This window comes from Trachemys scripta, chromosome 5 (assembly GCF_013100865.1).
Source record: "Trachemys scripta elegans isolate TJP31775 chromosome 5, CAS_Tse_1.0, whole genome shotgun sequence".
Taxonomy (NCBI): Eukaryota; Metazoa; Chordata; order Testudines; family Emydidae; genus Trachemys; species Trachemys scripta.
In genome coordinates this window covers 1,131,231-1,141,179 of record NC_048302.1, presented here as the reverse complement: position 1 = coordinate 1,141,179, position 9,949 = coordinate 1,131,231, and positions in this window count along the sequence as shown.

Here is a 9,949-nt window from a genome sequence, read left to right as displayed (position 1 = left end):
GGTTCTCCCACTGAGAGCTGAAATCACTGAGAGCTGGATGGAACCTCAAGAGACCAACTCGCAGTCTGCAGAGGTCACAGTGGCAGGTGGCAGCGGAAGTTGATGGCTCAGGGCCATTGGCGATGGAGCGGAGGAGTGAACGGTGGCACGACGAACAACAGTGGCCAGAGCGAGCGGCTGGAACGAGTGGTGAGTGGCTGAAAGAATGAGCAAGGTGCCTTCTCCCCTCCAGGGTGGGAGGTGAACTCATGCGAGAGCACCTCTGAACTCTGGGTCTTCACTGACCCAGGACAACAACTATGAGTGGGGTGCGGTGGAGGAAGAAGGGAGGGGCACGTTAAAGGAACATTTGTTTGTTGGATTATGTTTTAGTGACTTTGCTCCAGAATACTAGATCTGTGACTGGGAAACTTCTATAAATATACATTTCCTAGTAGGCCAAGATTTTAAAAATGCATTATTTGCCAAGGTCATTATCTCACATCGTCTCTATCTCGAGAGATCATTATCTTGGGGAGTTTCTGTACTAAACATTTTTATTATTATAATTAATTTTACATAAGAACATAAGAACAGCCATACTGGGTCAGACCAAAGGTCCATCTAGCCCAGTATCCTGTCTACCGACAGTGGCCAATGCCAGGTGTCACAGAGGCGATGAACAGAACAGGTAATCATCAAGTGATCCATTCCCTGTTACCCATTCCCAGCTTCTGGCAAACTCAGAGCATGTTGTTAGGGACACTCAGAGCATGTTAATAGCCAGGACCAGGACCAGACTGGATGGACCTATCCTCCATGAATTTATCCAGTTCTGTTTTGAACCTGTTATAGTTTTGGCCTTCACAACATCCTCTGGCAAAAAGTTGCAGCTGCAGAAGAGTGGCAGCAGAATGGTTAAATTGACCTTTTATCTGATTCTATTCTCATCCAAGAAAGGCAGCTCCCCTGTGATCCCTGGCTTCAGCAGATTGGGTGGGATTCCTACTGTGTGCAAGGCCTACACAAAACCCTAGGCATCACTTGAACTCCAGTGATGCCTAGGGTTGAAGTTTGATTAAGTGGTGCCTTGTGTGGGCTCTGTGCATGGCACTGAATTTCACCGAGTGATTGCCCACAACACACTGTGCTAGCAGCATCAGTCTCATTCACTAGAGAGCATGTGACTCGCCTACAGGAGAACAAGCCACTACCCCATCTTAAGCATCTCCTCATGTTTTCACCCCTCCTAGTTCATAGGGCATAACATGCAGTATTGCAATTCAATCTTTTCTTTAATTACTGATTAGACCCCATGGCCCTGGCTCCAGAGAGACTTCCTAGGGTTATTGGATGCTGTTGATTTTAAGGGTTCACAGAAAGGTGGACCACAAATACCAACTCCCTAAGCTTTGTGTCTGACCCTAACAAGCTAACAAATTGCCAGTCTCTGCAATTCCCAGATATGCTTGCTGCTGTTGCTGGAAGGGGTCTCTGGTCCCTATGGGTGAGTCTACTCTCCAATTAAAAGGGTCCCAGAGCTCGGGTTCCAGTATGAGCCCCAACGGCTACACGGCAATTTTACAGCCCCACAGTGCAAGCCCGAGTCAGCTGACACAGGCCAGCCCGGGGTGTTTAATTGCAGTTTAGACATCCCCCCATAGAACTACAGTGCCAATAAACCGAGGGCCAGGTGTTCAGCAGTGCTCAGTAACTAGCAGCTCCCAGTGAGAAAACGAGGCATTCCCTCCATGCACACTGAGAACAGTGGAGGTTCTCCCCCCCACACACACTGAGAACAATGGAGAATGCCTCACTACGCCGCCCCAGCGCTGCCACCAAGAGAGAATTCTTCATCACACACAGGCTGACAGCAATGGAGAATTCCTCACCACCACCTGCTCCCCCCACACACACACACTAAGAACAACGGGAGTGTTGGGAACTGAGCTCTTTTGGACAGGCAGCCCTAAGTCTCCTAAAATGTCTCACTGACTCTTCTCTGGGACTTGTTCTCAGTCACCTTGAAAACAAACTCCAGCCAGCCAGGTTCAAGGAGCTATACAGAACTCGTTGTTTGGGCTACGCTCTATGGGAAACACTCAGGACAGACTGCCCACCGCACCCCCACCAAGCTCCATGCTTCTCTCGGATAACATGGACCAGACTGCAGGCCCTGAGTGTGCTGTGATGTCAGCAGAGGCTGTGCTGGGCAGGCACCGTGTGCAGGGAGAGCTTTGACCAGGGAGCAGGGCGCTGGGCTTTACTGTTCTCCCAGCTGTAAAGTGGGGCTGATGAGTGTGACCTCCTGTATAAAGGACTTGGAGTTCTGCTGATGGGGAGAGCTAGTTAAGGCTGAATGATGTGCACAGTGACAGTGCACGGGCCTGGTGGGGGGACACAGGGACCCCCCCCAGTTCTCAGTGCCATCCCAAAGGGCAGGGACAGACCCCGCCCTTGCTGCTTGCTGTTTAGTGTTGCTGATCACTTTAAAGAGAAGAAATCCCAAGCTCGTCTGTGTCTAATCGATATAAATACACGGCCATGAATGTGAGACAAAGGGTTGGGGCAAGTAGGGATCTAAATGCTGGGGTGCAGGATCCTCATCTTTGTTACCTGAGCAGTGAAGCGTCTCACTAGAGCAGGGGTTAATAGGGGCAGCAAAGGCTGGTGTTAGTAGGCCGGATTTTCCCCCTGATGGCAGGAGGGCAGGTGCATCAGGATGGGTCTACCCCAACCTTAGCCCTGGGTAGTGCTGTGGAGATAGCAGCTATTTCAGACAAGGTGCTGGATAGCTGCTGGCATTATAGTACCTATGTCCTATAACCATGCTCAGATGAGGTCCAGGGCAACCTGGGAGGGAAAGCAGGAGACACCAGTGCCTTGTCGATGCCCATGCTCCCCACTGTTGCTAGCATTGCCAGGGTGAGCCACTGAGTGGCAGTGGGAAACTGTTGGAAATGAAGCCCAGGGTAGAGCAGGCCGGAGGAGCTATAACCCCAGGAACGTTTCACAGAGATGCTAGGCGCTCTCACAGTTCCAAATGACCCTGTTTCGGTTAATGACCTTGGGTCAGACTGTGCCCTTATCTGCCCTGGCTCGGCAGAGGAGGGAAGCCCTACATCCCTGTTCAGCCTACAGCCCTTTGGATGCAGGTTTGGTGAGGAGCACAGCTCCTGGTCTTGCGTACTTCCCCCCACTCCACTTCGGTTAGTGCCATCCTGTTTACTGCCCAGTGCAGCTGTCGAGGCATGAGTCGGCAGTAAGCTGCACCCTTAAAAGGGCTCCTCCCATCTCTGGCATCCACAAGGACTCTGAGTGGCTGTTCCTTCCCCTGCTGCTCCTGGGGCAGAGCACTGACGCGCTGCCCCTTACGCAAGGATAAAAAAAATCAACTTTTTGTTCATCTTATGAAGTGCAGCTTATCCAGCAGATTAAATCATTTCTCCCTTCTCTGCAAATAAGCCAGCCTCTGGCTAGCTTGCTGGTGGGAGTCACTGTGCCTTCCCGGTGCAGATAACTGTACTCCATGGGGGGGTGAATCAGTAGCCTCAGCAGAGAAGATGTGACTTTAGTGATCAGCCCAGACTGCTAGAGCATCTTTGAGGCAGAGTGGGGGTTTAACACTCATCTCTTTGAAGGAAGATGATAAATGGGAGCTGCCTGAGGCAAAAGAAACTTGTTCATTGTCTCAAGTCTATAAAGAAAAAGAGTAGTGACTGTCTGCAGAGCTGACTGATCTCTGAACTGAGTCACAAGCTGGGCAGGACTGGGAGAGCACCGCCCATCTGTTCTGGGGGCCAGCAACTGAGCAGGGAGCAAAGTGCATCTCTGGCTCCACACCCCTCACGGGCCTGCCAAGGCAGTGCTAGTGGGGGTGGGATTTGCTTGCCATGTGGATGGGATAACTCAGTTATAGAGCTGAGCTGCCACACATCTCCCTAATGTGGCTCTGTAACCTGTTATCCCATCTACATGATTAAACTAAACTCATGTCAGGACATGGCCACGGCATTACAAGCACATGCTGGCAAGACGAGACTCAAGGCCTTCTTAAAATCACCCACTGTCACTGGTGCAGCACCACAGGTGGGAGTACTAGTATGGACAGGGCAAAAGTATCTGCTGGTGTTGTTACCTCTGTGCCAAGTGTCAGCTGGACTTGCTCAGAGCAAGATCTCTGGACACTTCTGTAGGAACTCCAGCACCCTGTTCACCTGAGCGCTCGCCCCATAAGTTTCCCAGACCTGAAGACAAGTTCTGAGTAATCTCCAAAGCTTGTCTCTCTCCCCAGCAGAAGTTGGTCTGATACAAGATATTACCTCCCCCACCTTGTCTCTCGACAATGCCATAGTGTAGACGGTCTCTAGCTTCTTGAACTCAGTGCCAGACCCATAGGTTTTCTCGACTCACCCAAGCTCAGGGATGGGCATCCGGGTCACCTGCTTTTCATGGAAGATGTGGACTTTTCTAATAACTGTTCCCTAGTGAAGATGGGCCTCTGGCTGCCACCATTCATTGCAGCACCTCTCCTGTGCTCAGAGCAGGACTACTCGAGGCGATGCTTCTGCAAGAGTCCTGTCTACAGCCAGCGTCCCAAGGTTATCACCATTGGTGGAGTTGAACCAGGTTAGCGGGGAGTGGAGGCAAATTTTTGAAAAATGTCCTATTATAATCAAGGCTAGATCTGGAAGTCATGTTAGTAACAAGTTCTGATTTTGGCAGTATCCTCTCCTACGTTCCAGTGGGGCTGGCATGGCCCTCAGCTGGCTGATTCCGGGCATGTGGGAGCAGAGAAAGAGATGCCCTGCTCCCCTCCCCCACTCCAGAAGCAGAAGGGTTATGAGGTGCTAGTGACCTCCTCCCCCCTGCAGACAACCCTTCATGTGATCCATCTTTCCCTCCTCTCCCCTCAGGAGTTTGGACCCTCGTTCTTCCAAACCACACAGGTGAGATATAGCAACACGTTCAAGTTAAATACTCCCCTGTCAGAGGCAGGCTGAGGAGGCTGGGGGTCAGGCTCTGCCCCCACAGCAAGGATGGTTTGGCCGGAGGAGCAGAGGAGGTCCGAGGCTCGGGGTCAGATCAACGTGCCAGCTTGGGTCCATACAAACACAAGAAGCCTTTCAAATGAACTGTTCCTTTTCCCTCTGGCCGCAGAGCCGCAGTCCACATGGAGCAGGGCGGACACACTCCTGTGTCCTCCTAACGCTCGGTGCTGGGACAGGTTTCCCCCCCGACTCCTGGCACAGCTGCCAGGGTCTCGCAGCAGCAGTGACTCCCAGCCTATCGTGCAAACAAGCCGCTCCATTCCCCACTGGGCAGGCAACTCCTTCTGCTCATTAACCCGGTCATGTTTGAGGAATCCATCGAGCCCATCAGCCGCACCCAAGCAACCAGCTGTGGCTAGCACATGTTCTTCAAAGCTGGTTAGAACAGTTTTGGACACAGTGTAGCAGCCCCTCCTTTCCATTGCCCACCCCATGCCAAATACACCAGTGGCTTTGCTTTGTAATGTAGTTACCGAGAAAGGCCAGCTCAGATGGACACCAGGAGCTGGAGGCTCAAAACTAGATTAGAAAATCCATGACTCACCTCTATCTCTAGCTCTCGGCTCTAAGACCTAGACCTCACCACTTCCTAAATGGAAACTAAGTGCAGTGCCAGTGTCACATGAGAGCTCTACAGTGACTAATAATTGGTGGTAACAGAAATGTCTGTTCAGATCTGCTTGATTTACCAGAGTGAGCAGAATCATGGTAACTTGAATTCATAAACTGTTCTTTACACTGGGATTTACCACTGACCATATTTGGCTCACTCAAACCTCCCCAGTAGCTACTGTGTTACTCTTCACATTCTGTCCTGAACTGCTGTGTTACTAGTTACTGTCTGCTGTTAAAGAGCTGCTGCATTTCACCCCAGAAATGGCTGCATTCCAAAACCTGCATTGTCCCCATTTTCTTCTGTTTAATCCATTCTGTGCATGAGCTGTTTTGGCCAAAAGTGTGGGTTTGGAAATATTTAAGCTGGGGCTAGTCAGCTCCAGTAAACCTGCCCAATTGGAGTCAAGTTTTATCTCTTCCTCTATTACTAGTATAGGAAAATTGAAATTCTTGTATGAATTTGAGTAATATTGATCAAGTCAGCCACCAATGAACATAACAGACAGCTTATACTAACTGTATAGACAAATGAAATATATTGATCTTATCTATTTTGCTGATATTTATACTGCTGAATATCATTTTCTGTACTAATTTTGACACAGCACAATACCTTTCACTTTCTATAATGTGTATTTTAAAACAGGAACTGACACTTGAAACAGACTCATCCTACCTGTAAATTTGGGAGGTAAGCATGCACGTACACACACCCACACACCTTTCTGTGAATTGCCTTGAGGCAATTATGGGAGCCAGTCATACACAATAATTGCCAGGTACAGAGCGAGAACTCCTTGTATCATGAAATGTTAATATAAAACCAGATGTAATTAGTATTTAAGGTGTCCAAGATAGTAACATGCACCTGGATGTGCTCCACATGATGCCACAGTATGCACTTGCTGGGAGTATGCACTCTAGATTTCCTACAAAAAGGTTTCCTTATTGTAGGCAAGTGTCAAATATTTCCCTGCACAAAGGCCTATATCTTAGCATCAGTTCTTTAAATGAACCTTCCTTTTATTTCGGTGAGAATTTCCTGAGCAGAAAGGTGCAGTTTACAGGCCAAACTAAGATTTAAATTCTGCTCATATTTGAATATAATTTTTAAATTATGTTGAAATCTGACACTAAATTTTACTTTTTTCTTTTCAGAGCTCAAGGTTTAAGGATGGGCTTTATGTTGGACATCAAGGGAAATGTGACAACCCTCTGTCACTTCTCTTTGTAGGGCAAGGCCTCAAGGTATCTTGTATGTCCGTACCTGTAGTAGTAGACTTACTCTTTCCTGGCTGCCTCTCAAAAAGTTGCACTTTGTGTATGTGACAAAATAACTTTCTCTTACAATGAATTATTTCTATATGGGATGGAATACATTCTTTGAGGGTATTAAACACACTGCACCCAAGGCATGTAAATGAATGACTATATTTTATCAATGGAAGCACTCTTATGGCAGCAAATGGTAAATTATTGAAGGGTAAGACAAACCCACTGGCTAGCACAGAAGTCAACAGTGTAGCAGGCAGGAGCTGTCAAAAAGGGGAGTGGGGAGTGGGCAGCAGCAGGGAAATGGGGGAAGGGAGCCTATTCACACCACGTCTGGGACTTGGGAACCATCTGTATCCATGGGCCTGACTCCTCACTGCTGCTTGTGCCATGTGCCGCTATTGACTCGAGTGTAAATGCTACCAAAGCAGAATTCTCCATTCACAGACCTCAATGATAGCGCTTTAAAGCCACTTTTCACTAATCACTGCAGAGCGTGTAGAGAATCAGACCCCCTGTTAGTCTGTCCTTCCAAACACTGCCCCCTGCGGGAAGGAATGTCTTTATAGCAGCCTGCACACACCACCTTGTTGCCTTCCGGTTGCAGCCTACAGATGATATAAGGAGCAATAGCCACATAATTTGGCTAGAGAACTGAACTCTGTTCTGAACTCTCCAGCACTGTTTACCCGAGAACAATCAGCCCAGGTATGTGAATGCTTACAAAACCCCTCTGCATTCGGTGTGCCTTCTTCTACCATCTCCCTCAGTCCCTGGGACATGCCCCAACTTAAATCTTACTTGTAGGGTGGCCTTTTTCCAAGGCCATCAGAGGTTGGCAACTTGATCTTGTTTAGAACCTGGACTTCCAAGCAAACTAACTATTTATCATGCCCTGCCTTAGAGCTTTCCATTTCACAGGAAATTCTGCATTTTTGACATTTGTTTTCATTCCTCGTTGGCACAAAAATTTACCATGAAATGAAATTTTTTTGGGGGGGAGGGAATACTTTTGTTTCTATCAAAATATTTTGATTCAATTTTGACTTTCATATTTTTTTTACTTTATAATATAAAGTAAATGTCATGATGCAGAGTCTTTTTGAAATGAAAAACTGCTATATCCTATTCTGAAGAGATGAAGCAGAACATTTCAACATAATCAAAGTGCTCCATTTCTAATGTATCAAAACATAATTTCATTGACATCGACATGTTCCCCAGGAAAGTTTCAATTTCAGCTAAATGATAATTTTCCAACAAAAAATTGCCCCCGAGGAAAATTTTCAAGCAGATCCACCCTGCTGGGTTTTGTTCAGGAGCCCCTTGTAAATTGAACCCCTCCAATATTTGTCCAGCCCTAGATAAAACCCCAGGGGAGGCAGGTGAAAGGAAGAGACAGAATGATGAAGAGAAGGGAAAGGGCGCTATAGAGGAGCAGTGCCTTAATCTTAGTAGTAAGAAAACAGGAGGCATTTGAATTATGATGCCATAATTCCATCCAGTGATTCTGGTGAATTGAGCTTTTCTCCAACCTCAACCCCATAATTTATGTATCCATTGGTTAGCCTATAACATGATTTCTCATGTTGTGATTAAGTGGTTTTCTAATATTCCAGTATGTCATGATCTCACCATTCCAAATGAGTTCAGGAAATCTCCCAAAATATACAGAAGGAATGTGGATAGCCAGGGAACATGTTAGTTCTGCATGTACATTTTAAATATAAGAGGTTTTGTTTCGTACTCAAACAAAAGCTTAAGTGTTTCTCTTTTTTCTCCTGAAAAGCTGTTGAACTCCTAAGAACATCTTGGCAGTCACTGATATTTTATTAATCTGATTTTAGTAATAGCAAGAAAAAATGCTGACCTGCCAGATGCATTTCGGGATGTGCATGGAATGCTCACAGAATCAGCTGCACTGGGTTATTTGTTTGAAATAATAATTTCCCCACAGAAGGAACATGGAAATGGAAGCCTAGTTGTTGCCAGGAACCTAGTCACATGGGCATGAGGAGGGATGTCAGCATACAGCTTTTTTCCTTTTAAAAAAAACATCACTAAATCCCACAGTTTAGGCTTCCTTCTAGGTTAAGTTGACATCACTCATCCATGGCATTACAAGCAATGTCAGGGGGAGAGGTCCTATGACAATCTTGTTCCAAATGAAATCCCCCACCTACTCTCACATTAAAAATAAAAGCCCAGCTATGCAAAGGATCTCTTAGCATCCATTGTTTTTAAAAATGATACCCAAATCACTCCTTTCAGGATCACTATGATGCAATTCATGCCAGCTCCTTGGGCAATGTGGGGACTGAATGACCAGGGAAGAAAACATCCCCCGCATCACAAAGCTATAAAGAGGGACATCTGTGGCAAAAGGCAAGGATGATGCTGGCCTACTCAGCTGCAAAGCATTATGCAGAAGGAGAGTTATTTAAAAAAAACCAAACAGGGATGGTGCATCCTCCCTGAGGAAGGGAGTGGGTTTTCAACCTGCTTGGCCTTGTACAGGAGATGATCCTTGGGAAAGGCCTAGGTAGGTGGGTTGTAGAGGTGTAGCGAGCGCCCTCCGTACCCTCCGACCGGAGGGGGCCCCGCAAGGAAGAGGGCCCCTAAAAGTGGCAAAATAAATACCACATGCCAGTTTCTACATTGTAAGGGCCCCCGCCCAGACATACATTTGGAGGGGGCTACGTTCTTTGTTGCTACGGCCCTGGTGGGTTGGGAAACTCACAGGTGGGGCTACCTGGAGGGGATGTTCTGCCCTTTTCCCGCCCACCCCCAGTGCTCTCCACACTAGCTGTGTCCCCTTAATGCAGACCCCAGCAGAGCACCCAGGCCCCAGCACCCCCCAGCAGAGCAGAGGAACCGTGCCCCGCGCCCTCATTCACCAGCGGGAGCAGCGCCGCCCCCTCCGCTCCGCCTGGCTGGCTTTTATGAATGGAGGCGGGCGGGCGGTGACGTGGCGCGGGCGAGCCCCGCGCTCCATTCAGCTGGCGGCGCGCGGCGGCGGGGCGGGGCCGGGC